At 39.3% G+C, this 14,723-nt stretch overlaps 1 pseudogene; it reads right to left on the bottom strand.

The window, feature by feature from the left end:
- Positions 1–1,073: 1,073 nt before the first annotated feature.
- LOC129039139 (uncharacterized protein C11orf98-like) lies at positions 1,074–10,264 on the bottom strand (annotated as a pseudogene).
- Positions 10,265–14,723: the final 4,459 nt, after the last annotated feature.

Below are 14,723 nucleotides of genomic sequence, written 5' to 3' on the forward strand. Positions count from 1 at the left end.
ACAGGTGGTTCTCTGGGTACACATGCTCAGTAGCTGTATATGCTTGCTTTGTTTTTGTTTTTGTTTTCGTTTTTGAGATGGAGTCTCACTCTGTTGCCCAGGCTGGAGTGCAGTGGGGCAATCTCGGCTCACTGCAACCTTCGCCTCCCAGGTTCAAGCGGTTCTCTTGCCTCAGCTTCCCACGTAGCCAGGATTACAAGTACGCGCCTCTACACCTGGCTAATTTTTGTACTTTTGGTAGAGATGGGGTTTCACCATGTTGGCCAGGCTGGTCTCGAACTCCAGACCTCAAGTGATCCACCCACCTTGGCCTCCCAAAGTGCTGGGATTATAAGTGTGAGCCACTATGCCCAGCCATGTACATGTTTGTTTATACACTGTGGGTCCCATTCACACCTTAAATCTCCTCCCAGTGGTGTGTTTTTTACTATTATAATGAGCAATGAGTCAGTCTGCGGACAAGTAAAATTAAAATGTGCATACTGTCTACAGGATAAATTTCCTGGCCAGGCGCAGTGGCTTATGCCTGTAATCTCAGCACTTTGGGAGGCTGAGGCGGGTGGATCACTGGGTCAGGAGTTTGAGACCAGCCTGGCCAACATGGTGAAACTCCGTCTCTACTAAAGATACAAAAATGGCCTAGGCGTGGTGGCGCATGCCTGTAGTCCCAGCTACTCGGGAGGCTGAGGCAGGAGAATAGCTTGAACCTGGGAGCCAGAGGTTGCAGTGAGCCGGCATCATGCCATCGTACTCCAGCCTAAGCGACAGAGCGAGACTCCATCTCTGAAAAAAAGAAAAATTCCTACTGAGGATAGTTCTGTGCTTGATTATGAAGCCAGTAGTGAGTGCTCTTTGTTTGTTTGTTTGTTTTCCAGAGTGCTAGGGTTTTATCACAAATGGAGTTGACTGCTAGAGAGGCCCTTCTCCAATCTTTCTTCTGTACCCTCTTCCCTCCCAAAGACATCCCTCCAGGGGAAGTCAGTAGGCCATTAGAAAGGAGAAATATGGAGAGTGAAAAGGGGCACCGCTTTTCCCAACATCCTCTGAAACAACCACTGAGTCCTTTGGGCTCCAGTTGAGAATCTTCTAGTGAAAGAGGTTTAGCTCTCATCTTCAAGGTCCTTCATTTCTACATCCTGGGGGGCTTTTGTCTTCTTTTGCATTTTGAGCTGCGGTTCCATAGTCCTGGCTGGCTTTGAGGGGCTTCCACCTCTATGGTTGCCTTCTCTATCTGGGCAAGCCGGATCTGCTGGAGGAGTTTTCTAGGCTTCTTCCCCTACAGAGTAATGTTGGCACGTGCACTGGATGCCTGCTTCTTGAGGTGGTGCCGCGTGATCAGCGCTTGGTCTATCACAGCCCGGACCACCCAGTGCCTCAGACGCTGCTCGCGGTTCAACACCCGCCTGCGCTGATCAGCTTTTTCTTCAGCTCGGTTCGGCGCCAGTTGATTTCCCCCCCGGGATCCCCCACAGTCGCTCGACGACGCCAATACGCGGTCCGTACTTCCGCCTGGGGTTTGTTGTATTGGTGTGGTTTTCACGTCCCAAGGACATGGTTGTGGGGCTTGCTGTGTTGATGGCGCAGTCGCTGAGTCCCAAAGACATGGTTACTTCCCTGACTACCTGTCTTGCCTCAGGAATGTCTATGCTATGCCTGTCCCACCACTGTGTTTTGGAAGCACATAACGCTTGGAAGCACATAACTTGCTTGATTCCACAGGCTCATGCCTGAAGGAAATTGCCTTCTTGCCATCTTGCCTTGACTTTCGCCTGTATCTGATTTAGATGAGACTCTGGGCTTTGGACTTTTGAGTTGATGCTGGAATGATTTTTAAGACTTTTGGGGGCTATTAGATGAAATGCATGCATTTTGTGAGAAAGACATGAATTTTGGGGCCCAGGGGAACAAAAAGGCTATGGTTTGAATGTGTCCTCAAAAAAGCATGTGTGGGCTGAGCACCGTTGCTTACACCTGTAATCTCAACATTTTGGGAGGCCAAGGTGGGAGGATTGCTTTAGCCCAGGGGTTCAAGACCAGCCTGAGTAACATGGTGAGACTCTGTCTCTACCAAAAAAAAAAAAAAATCATAACAAAAACTTAGCTGGGCATGGTGGTGTACACCTGTAGTCCCAGCTACTGGGGAGGCTGAGGTGAGAGGATCAGTTGAGTCTGGGAGATTGAGGTTGCAGTGAACCATGATCGTACCGCTGTACTGCAGCCTGGGTAGCAGAGTGAGACCCTCTCTCAAAAATAAATAAATTAATTAAAAGCATTTGTTAGAAACTTAATTTCCAATCTAATAGTGTTGAAAGGTAGAACCTAATAGAAGATGTTTAGGCTATAAGGGCTCCACCACTTATAAGTGGATTAAGGTTGATTACAAAGGGGCTTCAGGCTGCAAGTTCAATCTCTTGCCCCTTTTTATTTTTTGGAGGTGGAGTCTAGCTCTGTCACCCCCAGGCTGGAGTGCAATGGTGCGATCTTGGCTCACTGAAACTTCTGCCTCCCAGGCTCAAGCAATTCTCCTGCCTCAGCCTCTGGAGTAGCTGGGATTACAGGCGCATACCACCACACCCGGCTAATTTTTGTATGTTAGTAAAGACGGGGTTTCACCAGGTTGCCCAGGCTGGTCTTGATCTCCTGACCTCAGGTGATCTGCCCGCCTCAGCCTCCCAAAGTGCTGGGATTACAGACGTGAGCCACCACGCCTGGCCTTCTTGCCTTTTCTTTGCCCTTTTGTCATAAAATAGTGCAGCAAAAAAGGTCCCTGTAAGATGTCAGCCCCTTGATCTTGGACTTCTCAGCCTTCTGAACTGGGAGCCAATAAATTTCTGTTCATTATAAATTACCCCGTTTCAGATAGTCTGTTATAGCAGCACAAAATCAAGTGAAAAACTCAGTGAATAACCCTATTAATGTCTTATTGAATTCAGTTTACTAGTATTTTGTTGAGGATTTTTGCATGTATGTTCACCAGAGATTTTGGCCTGTAATTGTCCTTTTTTGTAATGTTCTTGACTGGCTTTGATTTCAGTAAAGTTGCAGGATACAAAATTAACATATTAAAATTAGTATCATTGCTATACACTAACTATTCACAAAAGAAATCGAAAAAACAATCCTATTTGTGACAGCATTAATGAAAAACTTAGAAATACATTTAATCAAGAATACAATTAACCAAATACATTCAGTGTATGAGAGATCCATACATTGAATACTATAAAACATTGATGAAATAAATTTAAGAGAAAAACAAATGAAAATATATACAGTATTCATGGATTGGAGGAATTAACATTGTTAAAATGTCCATATTACCCAGTGATCTACAGATTCAATGCAATCCGTGTCAAAATTGAAATGACCTTTTCCCAGAAATAGAAAAGAACAACCCTAAAGTTTGTATAGAAAAACAAAAGACCTCAAATAGTCAAAGCAATTTTTAGCAAAACAAAGCTGGAGGCATCACACTACCTGACTTGAAAATGTACCAAAAAGCTATAATAATCAAAACAGCCCATACTGTCATAAAAGCAGACATATAGACCAAAGAAATAGAAAACGGAGCCCACACATTTACAGTCAACTGATTTTCAGCAAAGCTGTCAAGGACATACAATAAGGAAAGGACATTCTCTTCAATATGTTGGGAAAATTAGATATCAACACACAGAAGAATGAAATTAGACCCTTATCTTGTCCCAAGTACACAAGTCAAATCATAATGGGTTAATGTCTTAAATATAAGATCTGAAACTATAAAATCACTAGGGGAAAACAGAGGGAAAGAGCTTCTTAACACTGGATTTGGCAAAAATTTTTTGGATGCAACCCCAAAAACACATGCAACAAAAGCAATATTAGACTAATTGGATTGCACCAAACTACTGAGCTTCTGCACACCAAAGGCAACAATCAACAGAGTGAAGAGACTATCTATGGGATGGGGAGAAAGTATTTGCAAACCATACATCTGATAAGGGGCCAATATCCAAAATATTTAAGAAACTCAAACAACTCAATAGCAAGAAAACAACCAGTTTAAAAAATGGGTAGGAACCTGAATAGATATTTCTCAAAAGAAGACATGTGAATGGCCAACAGGTATATGAAAAGATGTTCAACATCACTAATAATCAATCAGGGAAATGCAAATGAAAGCCACAATGAGATATCATCTCACTAGAATAGTCCTTATCAAAAAAATAAAAGATAACAAGTGTTAACAAAAATGTAGAGAAAAGGGAAACCTAGTACATTGTTGGTGGGAATGTAAATTAGTATAATTATTTTGGAAAACAGTATGGAGGTTCCCCCCAAAATTAAAAATAAAACTATTGTATGATTCAACAATTCTCTTTCTCAGTATATAACCAAAGGAAATGAAGAGATATTCCCTCCTCCATGTTCATTTCAGTATTATTCATAATAGTAAAGATATGGAGTCAACCTAAGTGTTTATCAACTGATAAATGGATAAAGAAAATGTGATATATATACATAGCATGATACTACTCAGCCTTATGAAAAGAAAGATAGCTTGCCTTCCACATGGCAGTCTTGCAACAACATGGATGAATGTGGAAGACATCATCCTAAGTGAAATCAACCAGGCACAGAAAGACAAAAGACAAACTGAATGATCTCACTTTTATGTGAAGAGTAGAATGGAGGTTACCAGGGACTAGCGTGGGTGATAGTGAGGTGGGAAATGGAGAAATATTGGTTAAAGGATAAAAAGCTTAGTTAGACAGGAGGAATAAGTTCTGGAGATTCACTGTGAAGCATGGAGGCAATAGTGAATACTAATGTATTGTATGTATATTTGAAGACTGCTAAGAACATAGATTTTTAAATGTTCGCACCACAAAAAAAAAAGATAAGTATGTGAGGTGATGGATATGTTAAATCATTCTACAGTGTGTATATGTGTATACATATATCAAAGCATCGTGTACCCCATAAATATATAGAATCATTTGTTAATTAAAAATAACTTTAAAATGACAAAAATAAAGATGTTTTCACATGTACAAAGGCTGAAAAAAATCAAAGACCAGTAGATCTGTATTATAAGAAAAATTAAAGGAAGTCCTTCAGGCACAAGGAAAGTTTTATCAGATAGAAATATATTTATTTCTACCCAAAGGAATGAAGATACTAGAAATGGCAACTGTGTGGGCAAATACAAGTATAAGAAAACTTTCTCATTACATAAATATCTTAGATGATAAACAAAGGAACAAAAATAATGTAGCATATGTATATATATTGCACTAACATGTATGATAACAGTACAAAGCTTAGAGGGAAGAAATACTATGGCAGTTTTATACTATATATAAAAGGATACAATAATATTTGAAGCTAGACTCAAATAAGTTAAAAAGAAATACTATAAATCCAAAAGTAATAGCTAAAATCACAAAATAGAATTATAGCTAATTAGCTAATAAACTAGATATAAAGGAACCATAAAAATAATCAAAAGATGGCAAAAAAGAGAAAAAATGGAACAAAGAACAATTACCAAATAGAAAACAAATATCAAGAAGGTAGGTTTAAATCCAACCATATCAATAATCCCATCAAGTGAAAATTGTCTAATTATCTCAAAAGACAAACATTTTTGAATTAGATTTAAAAAAATGAATGAATACTTGACTATATGCTGTCTGTAAGAAACACACTACCATAGAAAACTACAAGAAAAGTTAAAAATTGATGAAAAAATATACTATGCCAATATTAATTTCAAAAAAAAACAAAACTGGAGTGCTTATTTTAACATAAAACAATGTAGATTCCATAGAAAAGCCACATCCAGGGATAAAAAGGTCATTTAAAAATGATGAAGTGCTCATTTTACTAAGAGAACATAATAATCTTAAATATTTATGCAACTAATGACAGAGCTTCAAAATACAAACAGCCTCTGACTTACAAATTTTCAACTTTACAATGTGCAAAAGGGATACACATTCAGTATGCTTTTTGACTTATGAAGTTGTGCACACATAAACACACTGTAAGTTCTAATAGTGGGTGTATCCAGACATAACCACATTGTTGAGGAGCGTCTGTACTTAAAAGCAAAAACTGATAGAATTACAAGAAGAAATAGACAAATCCACAATTACAGCTAGGGATCTGAATACTTCTCACTCAATAACAGCACAAATAGATAGACATCAGTAAGGATATAGAAGATATGGAGAGCACTATCAACCAAGTTGAGCCAATTGATATTTATAGGTCATTTTACCAAAGAACAGCAAAACACACCATATTCCCTTCATAGAGCATATTATAGGCCATAAACAAATACTCAATAAATTTGTAAGAATTGAGTCATACAATTGTTTTCTCTGACCACCATGAAATTAGAAGTTAATAAAAAGATATATGAAAAATTCCAGAATATTGGAAAAGTAAATAACAGACTTATATATAACCTACACATCAAAGAAGAAATCAAAAGGAAAATTATAGAACACTTATAAATGAATAAAAAGAAAAGGACAAAATATCAGATTTAGTGGTATGCTGCTAGAATAGAATTTGGAGGAAACTTTTAGGACTAAATATTTATATTAGGAAAGAATAAGGGTCTGAAATCAATGAACTCAACATTTACCTTAAGAATCCAGAAAAAGAACGTACAAAAAGGACAAATTAAAGTCCTTCAGGCACAAGGAAACAGAAGAAATAAAACAAAAAATCAATTATAAGGAAAAATAGGGAAAAATCTGAGACCAAAAATGAGTTATTTGAGATCCATCTAAGTGATAAACCTGTAGTCAGACTGATCAGTATAAGGGGAGAAAAGACAGAATTTATCAATATTGGAATGCAAGAGATGACATTAGTACACATTCTATAAATATTAAAGATACTAGAATATTGTGATGACTTTATTCCAATAAATACAATAAATTAAATTAAAAATGCATTGAAATATACAAACTACTAAAGCTCACTCAAGAAGAAATAGATAACCTGAATAGCCCTTTATCTATTAAAAAAACTGTATTTCAAACATCTTTTCACAAAGAAAATGACAGACCCATATGGTTCCCTTGTACAATTCCAGCAATAGTAAGGGAAGAAATAATACCAATTCTACACAAACATCCAGAAAATTGAAAAGAAAAGAATATGTCCCAAAGACATTGTATGAAAACTACAGACCAATATTCATCATAAATATAAATACAAATTCTTAACAAATATATATACATATTTAAATATATAATAATGTTTAAAAAGGATAATACATTGTGGTGAAGTGGCATTAACCCCAGGAATGTGAGATTGCTTTAACATTTGAAAATCAATCAATGTAATTCATATTAACGGATCCAGAGAGAATAACCATATGGTCATATGAATTGACGGAGAAAAAAAATTGACAAAATCCAACAGCCATTTCTGTTGGAAATGAACTGTTGGAAATAAAAATTCTCAACAAACTAGGAATAAAATGGATCATCATCTTGATAAGAGGATATCTGAAAAACCTACAGCTAACGTCATTCTGAATGTTTTCCCCTAACATCTGGAACAAGGCAAGGGTATCTTCATCAACATTTTTTATTTCTATTTTACTGGCGGTTTTAGCCAGTACAAATTGGCAAGGAAGATAAATACAAACCATATAGATTGAAATGGAAGAAATAAAACTGTATTTATTTGTAGAAGACAAAAATCACCTACAGAGAACAAGTGATAGACTTTCAATTATAACTGAGGTTTGCAAGGTTGCAGAATACAAGATCAGTATGAGAATAAATTGTATTTCAATACATTAGCAATAAATCATTGAAAATTGAAATTAAAATGCCATTTACAATAGCACAAAAAACAGGGATAAATCTGACGTAAAGTGCCCAAGACATACAATGAAAAGATAAAACTTTGCTAAGAGAGATTTTGAAATATGGAAATCAGTGGAAGAACTCTATGTTAATGGATTGAAAAACTCGAGGTTGCTAAGATGTCAGTTCTGTATAAATTGATCTATAGATTCATTGTAATCCCTATCAAAATCCATCGTGTTTTTATAGAAATTGGTAAGCTGGTTATAAAATCTATGTAGAAATACCAAAAAACTACGATAGGCAAAACAACTTCAGGAAAAAGAGGGACAATTTTTTTTGGCAGAAAAGAAATAAAGAACTCTCATTACCTGATTTCAAGACTTATAAAGCTACAGTTATCCAGGCAGTGTGGTTTTGGAGTTCAGGAGACAAAGATATTAATTAAACAGAACAAAGTCCTGAAATAGTCCCTCATATGTATATAAAACTGATTTTTGACCAAGGTGCAAAGGTAATTTGGTAAAGAAAGAATGGTCTTGTCAACAAATGGTGCTCAACAAGTGGATACCCACTTAGATCCACATATTCCACTATATTTCTTAGATACAGCACCAAAACTGTGATCCATAAAGGAAAAATAGATAATTTGAACTTTATATACAAAAACTTCCAAAGATACTGCTAAGAAAATGAAAGATCGCCAGGCGCGGTGGCTCATGCCTGTAATCCCAGCACTTTGGGAGGCTGAGGCGGGCGGATCACGAGGTCAGGAGATCGAGACCATCCTAGCTAACATGACGAAACCCCATCCCTACTAAAATTACAAAAAAAAAAAAAAAAAAAAAAATTAGTCGGGCGTGGTGGCGGGCGCCTGTCACTCCAGCTACTCCGGAGGGAGAATGAGGTGAACCCGGGAGGCGGAGCTTGCAGTGAGCAGAGATCTCGCCACTGCACTCCAGCCTGGGCGACAGAGCGAGACTCCTTAAAAAATAAATAAATAAATAAAAATAAAAAATAAATAATAATAAAAAAAGAAAATGAAAGTTAAGGCATACACTGATAAAGCACCTGTATCCAGAATATTTACTCTCAAATCTCAACAATGAAATAACACAATTAAAAAAGGGAAATAACTTTTTTTTCAAGTTCTTTCGTGAGGTTGCAAAAGCAAATAATTTTAACATATCACCAAAATGTGTGGAGGCAAATAACATGAAAGATGCTAAACATCATTAGAAATTAAAGAAACGAAAATTAAAACAGGATACTACTACACACTCATTAGAATTACTAAAATTAAAAAGACTAATAATACCGAGTTTTGACAAGAACATGAAATAAATAGAATTCCCACACACTACTTGAGAACATACAATGGCACAGCTACTTTGGAAAACACTTTGTTATTTTCTTAAAAAGCTGAAAATACATGCAGCATACCATTTAACCTTTCTACTCTTATTTACCCGAGATATGAAAATATAACCACTTACAAAGACTTGTTATGAATGTTTACAGTACCTTAGTTTTTTTTTTTTTTTAAATATATTCTTTAACTTCTGGAGTGCATGTGCAGAACGTGCAGGTTTGTTACATAGGTATGTATACACGTGCCATGGTGGTTTGCTGCCCACATCAACCCGTCATCTACGTTAAGTATTTCTCCTAATGCTGTGTCTGGAATTGGCGGTTTCTTGGTCTCACTGACTTCAAGAATGAAGCTGCGGACCCTCGCAGTGAGTGTTACAGTTCTTAAAGGCTGCATGTGTGTCCAGAGTTTGTTCCTTCTGATGTTTGGATGTGTTCAGAGTTTCTTCCTTCTGGTGGGTTCGTGGTCTTGCTGGCTCAGTAGTGAAGCTGCAGACCTTCACAGTGACTGTTACAGCTCATAAAGGCAGTGTGGACCCAGAGTGAGCAGCAGCAAGAGTTATTGCAAAGAGGGAAGGAACAAAGCTTCCACAGCATGGAAGGGGACCCCACCGGATTGCCCCTACTGGCCCACGCAGCCTGCTTTTATTTGCTTATCTGGCCACACCCACATCCTGCTGATTGGTCCATTTTACAGAGAGAGAGTGGTCTGTTTTGACAGGGTGCTGATTGGTGCGTTTACAATCCCTGAGCTAGACACAAAGGTTCTCCACGTCCCCACTAGATTAGCTAGATACAGAGTGTGGACACAAAGGTTCTCCAAGTCCCCACCAGAGTAGCTAGATACAGAGTGTCAATTGGTGCATTCACAAACCCTGAGCTAGACACTGGGTGCTGATTGGTGTGTTTACAAACCTTGAGCTAGACACAGAGTGCTGATTGGTGTATTTACAATCCCTTAGCTAGAGATAAAGGTTCTCCAAGTCCCCACCAGACTCAGGAGCCCAGCTGGCTTCACCCAGTGGCTCCCGCACCGGGGCCGCAGGTGGAGCTGCCTGCCAGTCCCGCCCCATGCGTCGGCACTCCTCAGCCCTTGGGTGGTCGATGGGACTGGGTGCAGTGAAGCAGGGGGCGGCGCTGGTCGGGGAGGCTCAGGCTGCACAGGAGCCCACGGAGGAGGACCGGTCGGGGAGGCTCAGGCATGACAGGCTGCAGGTCTCGAGCCCTGCCCCGCGGGAAGGCAGCTAAGGCCCCACGAGAAATTGAGCACAGCAGCTGCTGGCCCAGGTGCTAAGCCCTTCACTGCCCGGGGCTGGCAGGTACGGCCGGCCGCTCCGAATGCGGGGCCTGCAGAGCCCACGCCCACCCGGAACTCTCGCTGGCCCACAAGCACCGCGCACAGCCTCGGTTCCCGCCTGCGCCTCTCCCTCCACACCTCCCCACAAGCTGAGGGAGCCGGCTCCGGCCTTGGCCAGCCCAGAAAGGGGCTCCCACAGTGCAGCCGCGGGCTGAAGGGCTCCTCAAGTGCCGCCAAAGTGGGAGCCCAGGCAGAGGAGGTGCCAAGAGCGAGCGAGGGCTATGAGGACTGCCAGCACAGTGTCACGTCTCAATGCTATCCCTCCCCCAGTCCCCCAGTCCCAACAGGCCCCGGTGTGATGCCACCCCCTTCCCCTCATGTCCATGTGTTCTCATTGTTCAACTCCCACTTATGAGTGAGAACGTGGTGTTGTGTTTTCTGTTCTTGTGTTAGTTTGCTGAGATTGATGGTTTCCAGCTTCATCTATGTCCCTGCAAAGAACATGAACTCATCCTTTTTTATGGCTGCATAGTATTCCATGGTGTATATGTGCCACATTTTATTTATCCAGTCTATCATTGATGGGCATGTGGGTTGGTTCCAAGTCTTTGCTATTGTGAATAGTGCCGCAGTAAACACACGTGTGCATGTGTCTTTGTAGTAGAATGATTTATAACTCTGGGTATATACCCAGTAATGGGATTGTTGGGTCAAATGGTATTTCTGGTTCTAGTTCCTTGAGGTATTGCCACACTGTCTTCCACAATGGTTGAACTAATTTACGCTCCCACCAATAGTGTAAAAGCTTTCCTATTTCTCCATATCCTCTCCAGTATTTGCTGTTTCCTGACTTTTTAATGATCGCCATTCTAACTGGCATGAGATGGTATTTCCTTGTGGCTTTGATTTGCATTTCTCTAATGACGGGTGATGATGAACTTTTTTTCATATGTTTGTTGACTGCATAAATGTCTTCTTTTGAGGAATGTCTGCTCATATCCTTCACCTACTTTTTGATGGGGTTTTTTCTTGTAAATTTGTTTAAGTTCTTTGCTGATTCTGGATATTAGCGCTTTGTCAGATGGATAGATTGCAAAAATTTTCCCCCATTCTGTAGGCTGCATCTTCACTCTGATGATAGTTTCTTTTGCTGCGCAGAAGCTCTTTAGTTTAATTAGATCCCATTTGTCAATTTTGGCTTTTGTTGCCATTGCTTTTGGTGTTTTGTTCATGAAGTAATTGCCCATGCCTTTGTCCTGAATGGTATTGCCTAGGTTTTCTTCTAGAGTTTTTATGGTTTTAGGTCTTATGTTTAAGTCGTTAATCCATCTTGAGTTAATTTTTGTATAAGGTATAAGGAAGGGATCCAGTTTCAGCTTTCTACATATGGCTACCCAGTTTTCCCAACATCATTTATTAAATAGGAAATCCTTTCCTCATTGCTTGTTTTTGTCAGGTTTGTCAAAGATCAGATGGTTGTAGATGTGTGGTGTTATTTCTGAGGCCTCTGTTCTGTTCCATTGGTCTATATATCTGTTTTGGTACCAGTACCATGCTTTTTGTTACTGTAGCCTTGTAGTATAGTTTGAAGTCAGGTAGCATGATGCTTTCAGTTTTGTTCTTTTTGCTTAGGAATGTCTTGGCTATGTGGGGTCTTTCTTGGTTCCATATGAAATTTAAAGTAGTTTTTTCCAATTCTGTAAGAAAGTCAATGGTAGCATGATGGGGATAGCACTGAATCTATAAATTACTTTGGGCAGTATGGCCATTTTCACGATATTGATTCTTGCTATCCATGGGCATGGAATGTTTTTCCATTTCTTTGTGTCCTCTCTTATTTCCTTGAGCAGTGGTTTGTAGTTCTCCTTGAAAAGGTCCTTCACATCCCTTGTAAGTTGTATTCCTAGGTATTTTATTCTCTTTGTAATAATTGTGAATGGGAGTTCACTCATGATTTGGCTGTTATTGGTGTATAGGAATGCTTGTGATTTTTGCACATTGATTTTGTATCCTGAGACTTTGCTGAAGTTGCTTATCAGCTTAAGGAGATTTTGGGCTGAGACGATGGGGTTTTCTAAATATACAATCATGTCATCTGCAAACAGAGACAATTTGACTTCCTCTTTTCCTAATTGAATATCCTTTGTTTATTTTCTTGCCTGATTGCCCTGGCCAGAACTTCCAACACTATGTTGAATAGGAGCGGTGAGAGAGGGCATCCTTGTCTTGTGCCGGTTTTCAAAGGGAATGCTTCCAGTTTTTGCCCATTTGGTATGATATTGGCTGTGGGATTGTCATAAATAGCTCTTATTACTTTGAGACACGTTCCATCAATACCTAATTTATTGACAGTTTTTAGCATGAAAGGCTGTTGAATTTAGTCGAAGGCCTTTTCTGTATCTATTGAGATAATCATGTGGTTTTTGTCATTGGCTCTGTTTGTGATGGATTACGTTTATTGATTTGCATATGTTGAACCAGCCTTGCAACCCAGGGATGAAGCCGACTTGATCATGGTGGATAGGATTTTGAGGTGCTGCTGGATTCAGTTTGCCAGTATCTTATTGAGAATTTTTGCATTGATGTTCATCAGGGATATTGGCCTGAAATTCTTTTTGTTGTCTCTCTGCCAGATTTTGGTACCAGGATGATGCTGGCCTCGTAAAATGAGTTAGGGAGAATTCCCTCTTTTTCTATTGTTTGGAATAGTTTCAGAAGGAATGGTACCAGCTCCTCTTTGTACCTCTGGTAGAATTTCAGCTGTGAATCCGTCCTTTCCTGGACTTTTTTTGGTTGGTAGGCTATCAATTACTGCCTCAATTTCAGAACTTGTTATTGGTCTATTCAGGGATTCAACTTCTTGATTTAGTCTTGGGAGGGAGTGTATGTCCAGGAATTTATCCATTTCTTCTAGATTTTCTAGTTTATATGCGTAGAGGTGTTTATTCTGATGGTAGTTTGCATTTCTGTGGGATTGGTGGTGATATCCCCTTTATCATTTTTTATTGCGTCTATTTGATTCTTCTCTTTTCTGCATTAGTCTGGCTAGTGGTCTATTTTGTTGATCTTCTCAAAACATCAGCTCCTGGATTCACTGATTTTTTGAAGGGTTTTTCGTGTCTCTATCTCCTTCAGTTTTCTTAGTTCTTTCTTGTCTTCTGCTAGCTTTTGAATTTGTTTGCTCTTGCTCCTCTAGTTCTTTTAGGTGTGATGTCAGGTATCAATTTTAGATCTTGCTACTTTCTCCTGTGTGCGTTTAGTGCTATAAATTCCCCTCTACACACTGCTTTAAATGTGTCCAGAGAATGATACCAGAGAATCTGGTATGTTGTGTCTTTGTTCTCACTGGTTTCAAGGAGCATCTTTATTTCTGCCTCAATTTCGTTATTCATCGAGTAGTCATTCTGGAGCAGGTTTTTCAGTTTCCATGTGGTTGTGCGGTTCTGAGTGAGTTTCTTAATCCTGAGTTCTAATTTGATTGCACTGACAGCACCTTAATTGTAATAGCAGAAAATGGAGTAAAGAGCCAAACATCCATCAACTGGTGAACTGGTATATCCAACAGCATACTGCCTTGTAAGAAAAGAGCATTAACTACTGATGCACACACACAGATGTCAAAATAGCCTTCAGTGAAAGCAAACTTTGACTCCATTTATAGACAATCCTTGAAAAGTCTGCAGTGACAAAGATCAGTGATTGCCTGGGAGTTGACAGGAGGGACCCTCTACCTTAGGTTTTTGTTGAGATGAAAGGCAAAGCCCTTAAACTTCTTTGGGGCCCAACTGATAGCATCCGAGGCCCACCCTTGAATCTTTGGAGGGCCTAGTCTGAATTCAACCTCTTAGGATTTCCCCATATTCATAATTGAAACTGAAACGTAGCTAACTTTGGAATTAAGGAATAAAGTCATCCTAGTTCTGGGGTCTTGTTATTAGCACAAATGTTTGACTGCAGCCAAGATGGCATCTTACTCTATACAATTTAAATCCTTCTAGCTTTTTGAGGGGGATGGGGTGCTATTTAATCCACAGTTCAGCTGGTTTAGTGATAGATAAATTAGCACATCAGTATTTATCAGTGTCTTTTATGGTCTTCCTGTATTGAATCATCTCGAGATGTTTATCTCAAGACCCAACCCCACAACTACTGAATTAAGCTATTAAGTGGGGAAAAACCAGGATCAGGATACTGCCTAAAAATCCCACAGCTCCCCAGAAAAATCATCACAAAAA

The sequence above is a fragment of the Pongo pygmaeus genome, chromosome 5, assembly GCF_028885625.2.
Source record: "Pongo pygmaeus isolate AG05252 chromosome 5, NHGRI_mPonPyg2-v2.0_pri, whole genome shotgun sequence".
Lineage (NCBI taxonomy): Eukaryota > Metazoa > Chordata > Mammalia > Primates > Hominidae > Pongo > Pongo pygmaeus.